Source organism: Manis pentadactyla, chromosome 11 (assembly GCF_030020395.1).
Source record: "Manis pentadactyla isolate mManPen7 chromosome 11, mManPen7.hap1, whole genome shotgun sequence".
Classification (NCBI taxonomy): domain Eukaryota; kingdom Metazoa; phylum Chordata; class Mammalia; order Pholidota; family Manidae; genus Manis; species Manis pentadactyla.
The window spans coordinates 115,806,237-115,815,703 of NC_080029.1; the positions used below are offsets into that span (position 1 = coordinate 115,806,237).

The 9,467-nt window shown below is 41.4% G+C and overlaps 1 long non-coding RNA gene across 1 annotated transcript; it reads right to left on the bottom strand.

Annotated features, from left to right (window-relative positions):
* Nucleotides 1-4,961: 4,961 nt before the first annotated feature.
* LOC118935753 (uncharacterized) lies at nucleotides 4,962-8,566 on the bottom strand. The gene is made up of 4 exons (XR_005033979.2): nucleotides 8,246-8,566; nucleotides 7,947-7,996; nucleotides 7,750-7,788; nucleotides 4,962-5,326 (listed from the first exon to the last, which is right to left on the bottom strand). It is a non-coding gene; the product is annotated as an uncharacterized LOC118935753 (long non-coding RNA).
* Between the last annotated feature and the right edge of the window lie 901 nt (nucleotides 8,567-9,467).

The window sequence follows — 9,467 nt, forward strand, 5'->3', positions numbered from 1 at the left end:
TCCCTCAGGGGATGTGAATTAGAATGTTCACTGCTGTGTCAACTCTGACAATGGACACTCATAGACAACCGGTTGTCCATTTGCAGAGGAGATGGGTGAAAGGTGGAAGATGCACACAATGGGGTACCAGGCAGCAGTTAGAGAAGCAAGGGATGGATGCATATGTTGTAATGTTAATGGACCTTAAACATAGTGCTGAATGACAAAAATAAGAAGAACGAGATAAATATCTCAATACCATTCATATCAATTAAAATACATGCACATATTTTTGTAATTTACTGTATACATGTTTTTATCAATTAAAAAAATGCATATGGGGCTGGGTGGAGGGATAATAGGCAGACCCAAGAGGATTTTTAGGGCAGTGAAAATACTCTGCATGATACCATAAAGATCAATACGTGTCATTATACATTTATCCAAACCCGCAGCGCTTAGAGCACACCAAGAGTGAACCCTAATGTGAACTATGGACTTAGGTGATTACAGTGTGTCAGTGTTGGCACATCAAGTTTTAACAAATGTATCCTCTAGTGGAGGGTGTTGTAAATGGGGGAGGCTCTGTGTGTGGGGGGCAGGGGGTCTATGGGAAATTTCCGTACCTACCTCTTACTTAATTTTGCTGTGAACCTAAAACTGCTCAAAGAAAATAAAATATTTTTTTAATGTTTTTAAAAGTAAAATTTAAAGAATGAATACACACAAAACTTGAATTGTCCACCTAAAACAGTTCAATTTCTAGAAGAAAAATGTAGGAGAAAATCTTTAATTTTGGGTTGGGCAAAGATTTTTAGGCTAAAACACAAACACAAAAGAAAAAATCGACACATTCAGTGTCATCAAAATTAAAAACATCTGCTTTTTAAAAGACACTTAAGAAAATGAAAAGGCAAGCCATGGAGAAATATTTGCAAAACACACATATGAAAAAGGATTTTGTGCCAGTCATCAATTTATTGCAGCTCAGCTCCAAGTCCATCCTTCTCTGCCTGCTCCGTGATCATGGAGGTGGGCTGGACAGGTATTTCACCTGTGACTTACGTTATGCCAGTGGAGGATGCAGGAGGAAGGAATTCTCTTCCTGTTTCCCTTGTCCTGCAGAGCACAGGTGTGCCTGCCCTAGCTTCCTGTATGGCCCCACTTTCTCCATTCCCTGGCTCCTGCAGAAGACAGTGCCCCTAGCTCCCAGTTCTGGTAGCGCAGGGCACCTAACAGTGCCCAGCTGCTAGAAACTTGCCTCAGCACCTTCTCAAAGTGGTGTGCCACTGGCAAGTGAACATAACTGAACTGCTTCCCCCAGTACCCCTCGGGTGATTATCCCCCAAGTTCCAGGGTATGACATCTCCCTGTGGACAGCATCGCCAGTCCTCCAAAGCACAGATTTCCCGTGTCCACTGGTGGGCCCCCTCAGTGTCCTCCACCACCCAGTGAGTCGTGCTGTGCTCTTTGCAACGAGTTTGGAGCTCCTCCTCAGACACTGGATTTCAGCCCTGCCAGCAGTGGCTGTCCCTGCATTTGCTATTCCTGAATTCATCAGTTACCTCTTATAAATCAGTTCCCTATTACTCCAGTCTCTGGTTAATAATACTTCTGACTGGACCTTGACTAATACCAATTTATATCCAGAATGTCTAAAGAAACCTCACAACTCAATAATAAATAAAACAAACAACCCACTCAAAAAATGAACAAAATATTTAAACAGACACTTCACCAAATAAGATATATGGATGGCAGATAAGCACATAAAAAGATTCTCAATAGGATAAGTCATTAAGAATTGCAGATTAAAACCAAATACTACTACATCACAAAATGGCCCAAATCAAAAAATCTGACAGACCAGCGATCGTTGAGAATGCAACATGACTGGGGCTCTCACGCGTTGCTGGTGCAGATGCAGAATGGTTCCTCACTTTGGCAATTTCATATAAAGTTATACACTTAATGAATATATCTCATTATTTTAATTTGTAATTCCTTAATGACAAATCATGTTGAGCATCTTTTAATATTCTTTTTTGCCATCTGTTTATCTTCTTGGTGAGTTGTCTGTTTAGATGTTCTGCCCATTTTGAACTTGGGTTGTCTGCTTTTTTACTGTTAAGAGTTCTTTGGGTATTTTGTAAACATCATCTCTCAGTCTGTGACTTTTTCCTTTTTTCAACAGTGTCTTTTACAGAGCATAAGTTTTAAATTTTATTAAAGTCCAACCAATCAGGTTTTTTTCATGAATCAGGCTTTTTGATGTTGTATCTAAAAATTGATTGCTAAACCCCAAGTGGCCCTCCTTGTCTCCCTCTAGTTTTATCATTTTGTATTTTACATTTGGGTCTGTGACCAATTTTGAGTTAATTTTTGTGAAAGGAGGAAGGTCTTTCTTTTTTTTGCATGTGGACATCCCATTGTTTATCATTTTGTATTTTACATTTGGGTCTGTGACCAATTTTGAGTTAATTTTTGTGAAAGGAGGAAGGTCTTTTCTTTTTTTTGCATGTGGACATCCCATTGTTCCAGCACTATTAGTCGGAAAGACTATCCTTTTCCCTTGAATTGCCTTTGTTCCATTGCCAAACAGCAGTTGACTAATACTGAATGTAAATTTTACTCCAGTAAAATTGACTCAAGAAAAATCATGCATTCCAAATCAAAATGTCTTTTTCATGTACTTCAAACACAGTGGAATGACCACTAGCATATACGGATGGCATACGATGTGGCTATAAAGGACAGTGAATGAATGGATGAATAGAAACAGGTGAGGCACCTTGCACAGACCATAAATGGTAATTTTGGCAGACTGCTGTTTGCTGCTAAGCCTTCTCTCCTTCTTCCTGGGACCTGGGCAACTCAAGGCAGAAAGAACATTTCCAAGACACCAGCCCCTGGCTACTTGTGACCCCAAGACTGAGTTCTCACCAAAAGGATGTGAGAAGTGATTGTGCAATTTCCAATTTCCTGTTCTTAAAGACACTTGCTTTGTACTCTGTACGCTTTGCCTTCCTGCTCGTCAGCAGTGGTCACAACTAGAGCAGCCTTAAAAACCGTATACTGAAGATAGCAGAGCTGCCTTGTTTGTGTGGGTCCCTCCATGACTTTGTGGAGCAGAGCATAACATGGAGGAGGTAAGACCATCTTCCTGGAAGGTGAGACTGAGCATCACCTTGTGTGGGACCTGCTGAAGCGGCGATCAAACAGTGCTGAGTGAGATCAAGAACTATTCTGTCCTGACAAACAGCCCTGCCCACCCACTCCTCCCATGATCTTCATTCTTAATTATGGCTGTGACAGTGGTGTTTGGCCTGGTGTCCTAGAGGCCCATCAGTCTATTCTGGAACAGTCTGCATTGGCATTTGTGACATTCTCTGGCCCCAAAGGGTACATATCCAAGTTCTGGTTGTGGTACAAAAGTTGAAAGTGAGTGGCACCCTCCTACACACCCCCTCTACCAGCACATATGCACATTACACATACGTTAACTCCTGGGCACATGAAGGAGAGGAGGGCAGCCTTGAAGGAGTGAGGGATTAGCAAGAACATGCTGCTAACACAGGAAGGTCCATACTTAATCATTACATTTTGGCATTTATCACCATCACTATGCAAAACTGAGAAGTGCCACGGTTGCATTTATAACTCACACGAAGTTCGGGTTAAATGTTTGCATTATGTGTTCTTTTGAACCTTTTTGCAGCATTTTGTTTGGCACGTGATTGATCTTTTTTACCCAAACTGTGAGTCTTTGTCTTCTAATAGGGGCTTTAACTCATTTACATGTATTGTTTACATTATGTATTTTGTTTTTGGTAATCTTATGATTCATGCTTGTTTATGACTCTAATTACTTTTTTCCTGCTTTTTTGTTATACAGACTGTTTTGCTTGCTTTTATCTTGCTGTAATTTGGAAGATAGATATCCTATTTTCTAGTTCTACTAGTATTTACTTTTTTTTTCCAGGTGTGTTTGTGTGTGTGTGTGTGTGTATATATATATATATATATATATATATATATATATATATACATTTTTTAAATTAAAGTGTCATTGATATACAATCTTATGAAGGTTTCACATGAACAACATTGTGGTTTCAACATCCACCCGTATTATCAAGTCCTCACCCCGTCCCCCCTTTGCAGTCACTATCAGCGTAGTAAAAGAGTCATTACTTGTCTTCTCTGGGCTGTACTGTCTTCCCCGTGACCTACCTTTATTGTGACCACTAATTACAGTGCCCCTAAATCCCCTTCTTCCCTTCCTATCCACCCTTCCCAACCTCTTCCCTTTGGTAACTGCTAGTCCCTTCTTGGAGTCTGTGACTCTGCTATTGTTTTGTTCCTTCAGTTTTGCTTTGTTGTTATACTACTATTTACATTTTTAAGGATATATTTTTTGTTTCAGAAGGACCCACATATCTTTATTACCAAGCCTATTCAAAGCCTCACAAAATTTCAGGTTTCTTCTAAGAAATGTATTTATTTGTATATGTACCTTAGCAAGTTGCATCCAAATGAGAAGATACAGATTTTTTTCTTTCTTGGCTTGGGGTAGCCTGGTAAGGATCTCGGACTTGGTGCAAAATAAACATGTAATTTATGACACACACTGATATTCAGAAGTCCGCTTTTGATCTTCAGAGATCCTTTTGAATTGCAGTTGATCTTATTGTTAGTTTTATTAGCATTGATAATGTTGTGACTTTTCTCAGCTTTTTTTTTTTACCCCAATGACATACAGGGTGAATGATATTCATGTACAAGGCACATTTTCCTGGACATAAGTCTTTTTTGAGGAATACTACCTTTTGTAGAGAAGTAAAATAAATAACCCCTCATACATTTTTTGGCATGGTATTTATAAAAGCATTTCATAAACATATGGATAGTAAAATCAGCTCTTTAAAAAACTTTTTAAAACCTTGTCACTTTATAAGGAAAATGATATAAATAGAAGCAACTTAGTTTTTAAAATATGAAGCTTTATTTAAATTAAAATTTATCTTTTAACAAAATTTATTTTTCCCACGTCTTCACAGCATAGGTAATATAAGGAAGGTAACAAGTATGCACTTGCAGAATAAACAAGTTAATCTTACTTTACTATTTAAAATTATAACAGAAGTCACACATGCATGCCCAAGTGATTTAAGATCATGACAAACTGTGCTCGCAGCGTTAGTTGGTTCTGATTTGGGCGTCGTCCTTGACAGGTGGTTCCTAATAGAAATGCCCCTCGGGTCACGCTCTTTCCTGTGCCTCTACATGTGGCTGCAGTCTTCGCCCTGCATTCATCTCCCGTGCTTCTTCCCTAGTAAGAATTTGTCTATGGGTAAAATTAAGAAAAAAATGAAAGTTAAGTATGAGAAACACAACTCAGAGGCACCAAGATTATAGATAATCCCCACAGCTATTTGTGGTACCACTGTCAGGGGTAATCATTACTAGTGGAGGCCGAGATAAACTGGGTGGCATGTGCCCTTTCGGGCAGCTCACTGCACCAGCTGCGTCTCTGCTTCTCAAGAAAGCACACCGTAAACCAAGGGAGTGAGAGCGCTCTATTATATCTGAATGCACTCTGAGTTTTCAAGATCAGTTTGTCAGTTAAGTAATTAATTAATTTCAAATGAGGACATTTTCCAGGCAAAGAAATAGTGTGAATTTAAGACAAAGAAAAATATCCTCTCCCTTAGCTTAAGACAGAAAACATTAGAGAGAATTAAAGCTGAGACAATTAGGTCTCTTTAAGTAAAACAAAACAACACTCCCCAAAAACCCCAACTCGCCAAAAAACATTTATTAAAGAATAGCATACATATGCTAATAGATTTATAATGAATAAATATTTTTCACAATTCGGTTCTGAACCACCACTTGTGATTAATTTCTTGGGCAACTTTGCCTCTGATGATAACATAAGGTGTTGCAATGATGACTGCTGGATACTATCATTAAATTCATGAATGAACCAGTCAGTGTTTTTTGAGTGCTTGATGTCAGATGTTATTTCAACACTTTGTTGAATAGATAAATGCCAACAATTCAAAGTTCAGAAATATAAGACTATAAATGAAACGTGTGTCTCTTGCTCATCCCTGTCCTCTGATCACTCATGACTTCTTCTTGGAGAAGCAGCCCTGGCTACAGTTTCTTGTATGTCCTCCCAGAGATATCCTATGCAGTCAGTGAATTTTCAAGGTACAGATATATACCAGGGTGCTTAAAACAGAAAGGCCACTATCCTGGCTCAACCGAGTAGGAGTTTTCATTTCTTATTAATGAGAAGTCTGGAGGCAGGCAGGCAGTCAAGGTCACACTGCCATCACAGTCAAGGTCACGCTGTCATCAAAGTCCAGGCTACCTGCCACCTTCTGCTCTGTCCGACTTCATGTGTGGTTTTTGCTTTCTTGCTCATCATCTCAAAAGCACACGTTGACTGCTTCACCTCCACTCACACATTTGCATTTCAGAAGTCAAGGAGGAGGAAGGAAAAGGGAAAAGTGATGTCCTATTAAAGCAAAAACCCTCCCTGGGGCCTTCCGCTGTCTTCTATTTATATCTCTGGCCAGAGTGGCGTCACATGGCCACTTGGAAAGAACCTGGGAAGTGGAAGATTTTATCTGGGCCCACTGTCACTCTCAACAAATGTCTCCTAGTAAAGAAGAGCCACAAATAATTGCATACTGTTTCCGTCAATCCCGCTTGCTTCTTTCACTTATCTCTGTGATTCAGCATGTTTTTCCTTCTCAGAATACAGACTTGCAATTTCAGATTCATTTATTTATTTTTATCCATCTAACAAATAAAAATGTGTTGCTCACTTAGGGGCAAAGACTGCCTTCCAATATCTGTTTCTGCAGTTTTTAGAACCACTGATTTTTAGATGGACACAAGGCCCCTCAGATTAAGGTGAAATTTCCAGGCATCCTTTCAGTAAGGTGTGCCATAGACTTAAGTTCAGGCCTATGGGATGACAGCCCAAGTGGTATGTACCACTTCCAGGCCCTGCCTCTGAAGCAAACACATGCGCCTTCTTCCTGCTTTATCCCTTCCTGTCTAGCTATAGACTCCGTGATGCTCCCTCATGCAAATGAGATGCTTCATGTAACAGCAGCTAAATCTACATCCTACCTAATACCTTCATGAATGTGCCAGACACTGCACAAGGGGAAGAGTATACAAAAAAATGATAAAATTAACTTCTTGCCTTCTGGGAGCTCAAAGTCTCCTTCTGGGGAAGCCTTATAGGGAATAAATACCTTTGAAGTTAAGTGGTCAGTGCTGTGGTGGGGCTAATGACCTTTGGAGCCCAGGAGATGAGGCAGTCTCCCATGCCCTCATCTATCCATTCCCGCAGCTCTCTGGCTGTGTGTTTACATGTATCCATTTACCTGCTTATCCACAGATCAATTCATCTGTCATCTACCCATTCAGTCTTCTGTATAGCCATCCATCTCTCACATAGCTCGTGAGGACCCGGCTGTTATTTTTTTGTAGAGTTATGCAGGATGCATTCTGATGTATTTTTCTAGGAATCAAGCCACTCAGAATGGCACCTGTTATCACAATTTTAACAGATGACAGGTACCAAGAACATCACACACATACAGTATCATCATGAATTTCATATTCAAATAAAAAAATATATGTTCCTTTGTGAACATTCCTAGATTTTCCCAGATAATAAAAATTATATATTCACTAGTCTTTTTCAAGCAGCTCCCCACCCCCCTTTCCCAGCCACTGTACCTGAGTCAGATGTGGTGACAGTCCACACCACAGCCGACCCTGGAAAATGCAGGAAGACAGGAGGGACAAATCCATTTGCTGTAGTCATTTGTGATGCTATAAAATGAAGGGCCACCCCCAGCTGTGTGTTCCCCATAATCTCGAGGGCTAGGGTGAGGTGGGGTGACTAGCAAAGGAAGCCAGCAGGCTTTACTCACTTCCTGGGAATGGGGCTCATTCTCTTTCTCACTTAGGCCACTTCAACAAACTAAAAAAAAAAAAAGTTCTTTTAACAATAAAGAGAAAACCAAGGATACAGATTACAGCAAGAACACAGTCAAAGCATAGAATTTGCTGTTTCATTTAGTGAGAAAATACAGCTGTTAAGAAATAAAATAGCTCACATATTGAACCCTTTTAAGAAGTACTAAATGTTATTTATCAAAAATGCTGTGAATTTATTTGGCTCAAAATATTAAATACCAAACTTCAAACAAATCAGTTTCACAGAACTGACCTGCCGTCTGTTGAGATTCTGGGTGGAGATGCTTCCATGGACACCAGGCAGCTGGGCTCCAGGCAGCAGCACACCCCGGAGGGAGCAGCAGCTCCCCAGCTGGTGTCAGGTGTCATCTGAGGCTCCTGACACTCTCCAAAACTCCTCGGATTACCAGGCAAAGTGGCCCGTGACAACATTTGGAAAAGGAAGTGCTCCCAGGCTAGCCTCTATTATCAGTTCTGGAGGATTCTGTCTCCCTATAAAATACTACAACAGGAGGCAACAGCCAGCCCTTGGTGGGCTCTGGCTTCCAGATGAATGAGTTCCACCTCCTAGAACGTGAGTGACCTCTCAGTGCCTGGATTCCCTCACCCTTAGAATGGAAATAATAATAGTAGCACTGACTTCGTAGGGTGTTGTGGGAATTATAGCTCTCAATTGGTGATAACTATCATTACTTAGTATTAATTATTATTAGTGCTTCCTCAGAATTGTTGCATGAATTGCAGTAAGTCCAAATAAACAGATTTTAAGGGCCTCTTGAAACTGGCAGTGGGGAGGCAGTATCTGTAGAGGTTAAGGTGGAACTTCTAGGCCTGACTGCCTGGGTTTGCATCCAGCATGGCCACTTAGGAGCTGTGTGCCCTAGGGCAAGTTACTTAACCCCCCTGTGCTTCCCTTTCCTCATCTTTAAAACAAAAATAATCATAGTGCACGTTTCACTACCTGGCAGGAGGCCGAGCCAGAGCATCTGCACGGTCCAAAGGACCTGGGCCAGTGAGGGAATATTATTCTACTAATAGGATAATTATGTTTTTATATTAACAGCACCTACCTCAAAGGGTCGTTCTGAGGAATGGGCATTTGTAGAGCGTTTTACAACAGTGCCTGGCAATAACTATGTGCCATGACTATAATCCCCATTTTGTAGTGAGGGAATTGAGGCCCAGACGTGTTAAGAGACCTGACCTCAGGGACCTGCAGCTTGTCTGGTGCTGGAATCCAGGGGTTCTGTCGGGTGCCCCGCGGCTGCCCAGCCTGAGAACCAGACACCCACCCCCGCCCTCACTCTCCTGGCAGGAAGGCACCCTGAGAATGGAAAGCTGGCCTCCCTCCAAGTCCCAGGGGCCCTGGAGGCCTGGAGCCCTGCCCCGCTCCACCCTCCCCCACCCCGGGAACAAAGTACACTCGCTGGCCACCCGGGAACATTCCAGCCCACTGCAGGCGGGCGGCCGCGCCC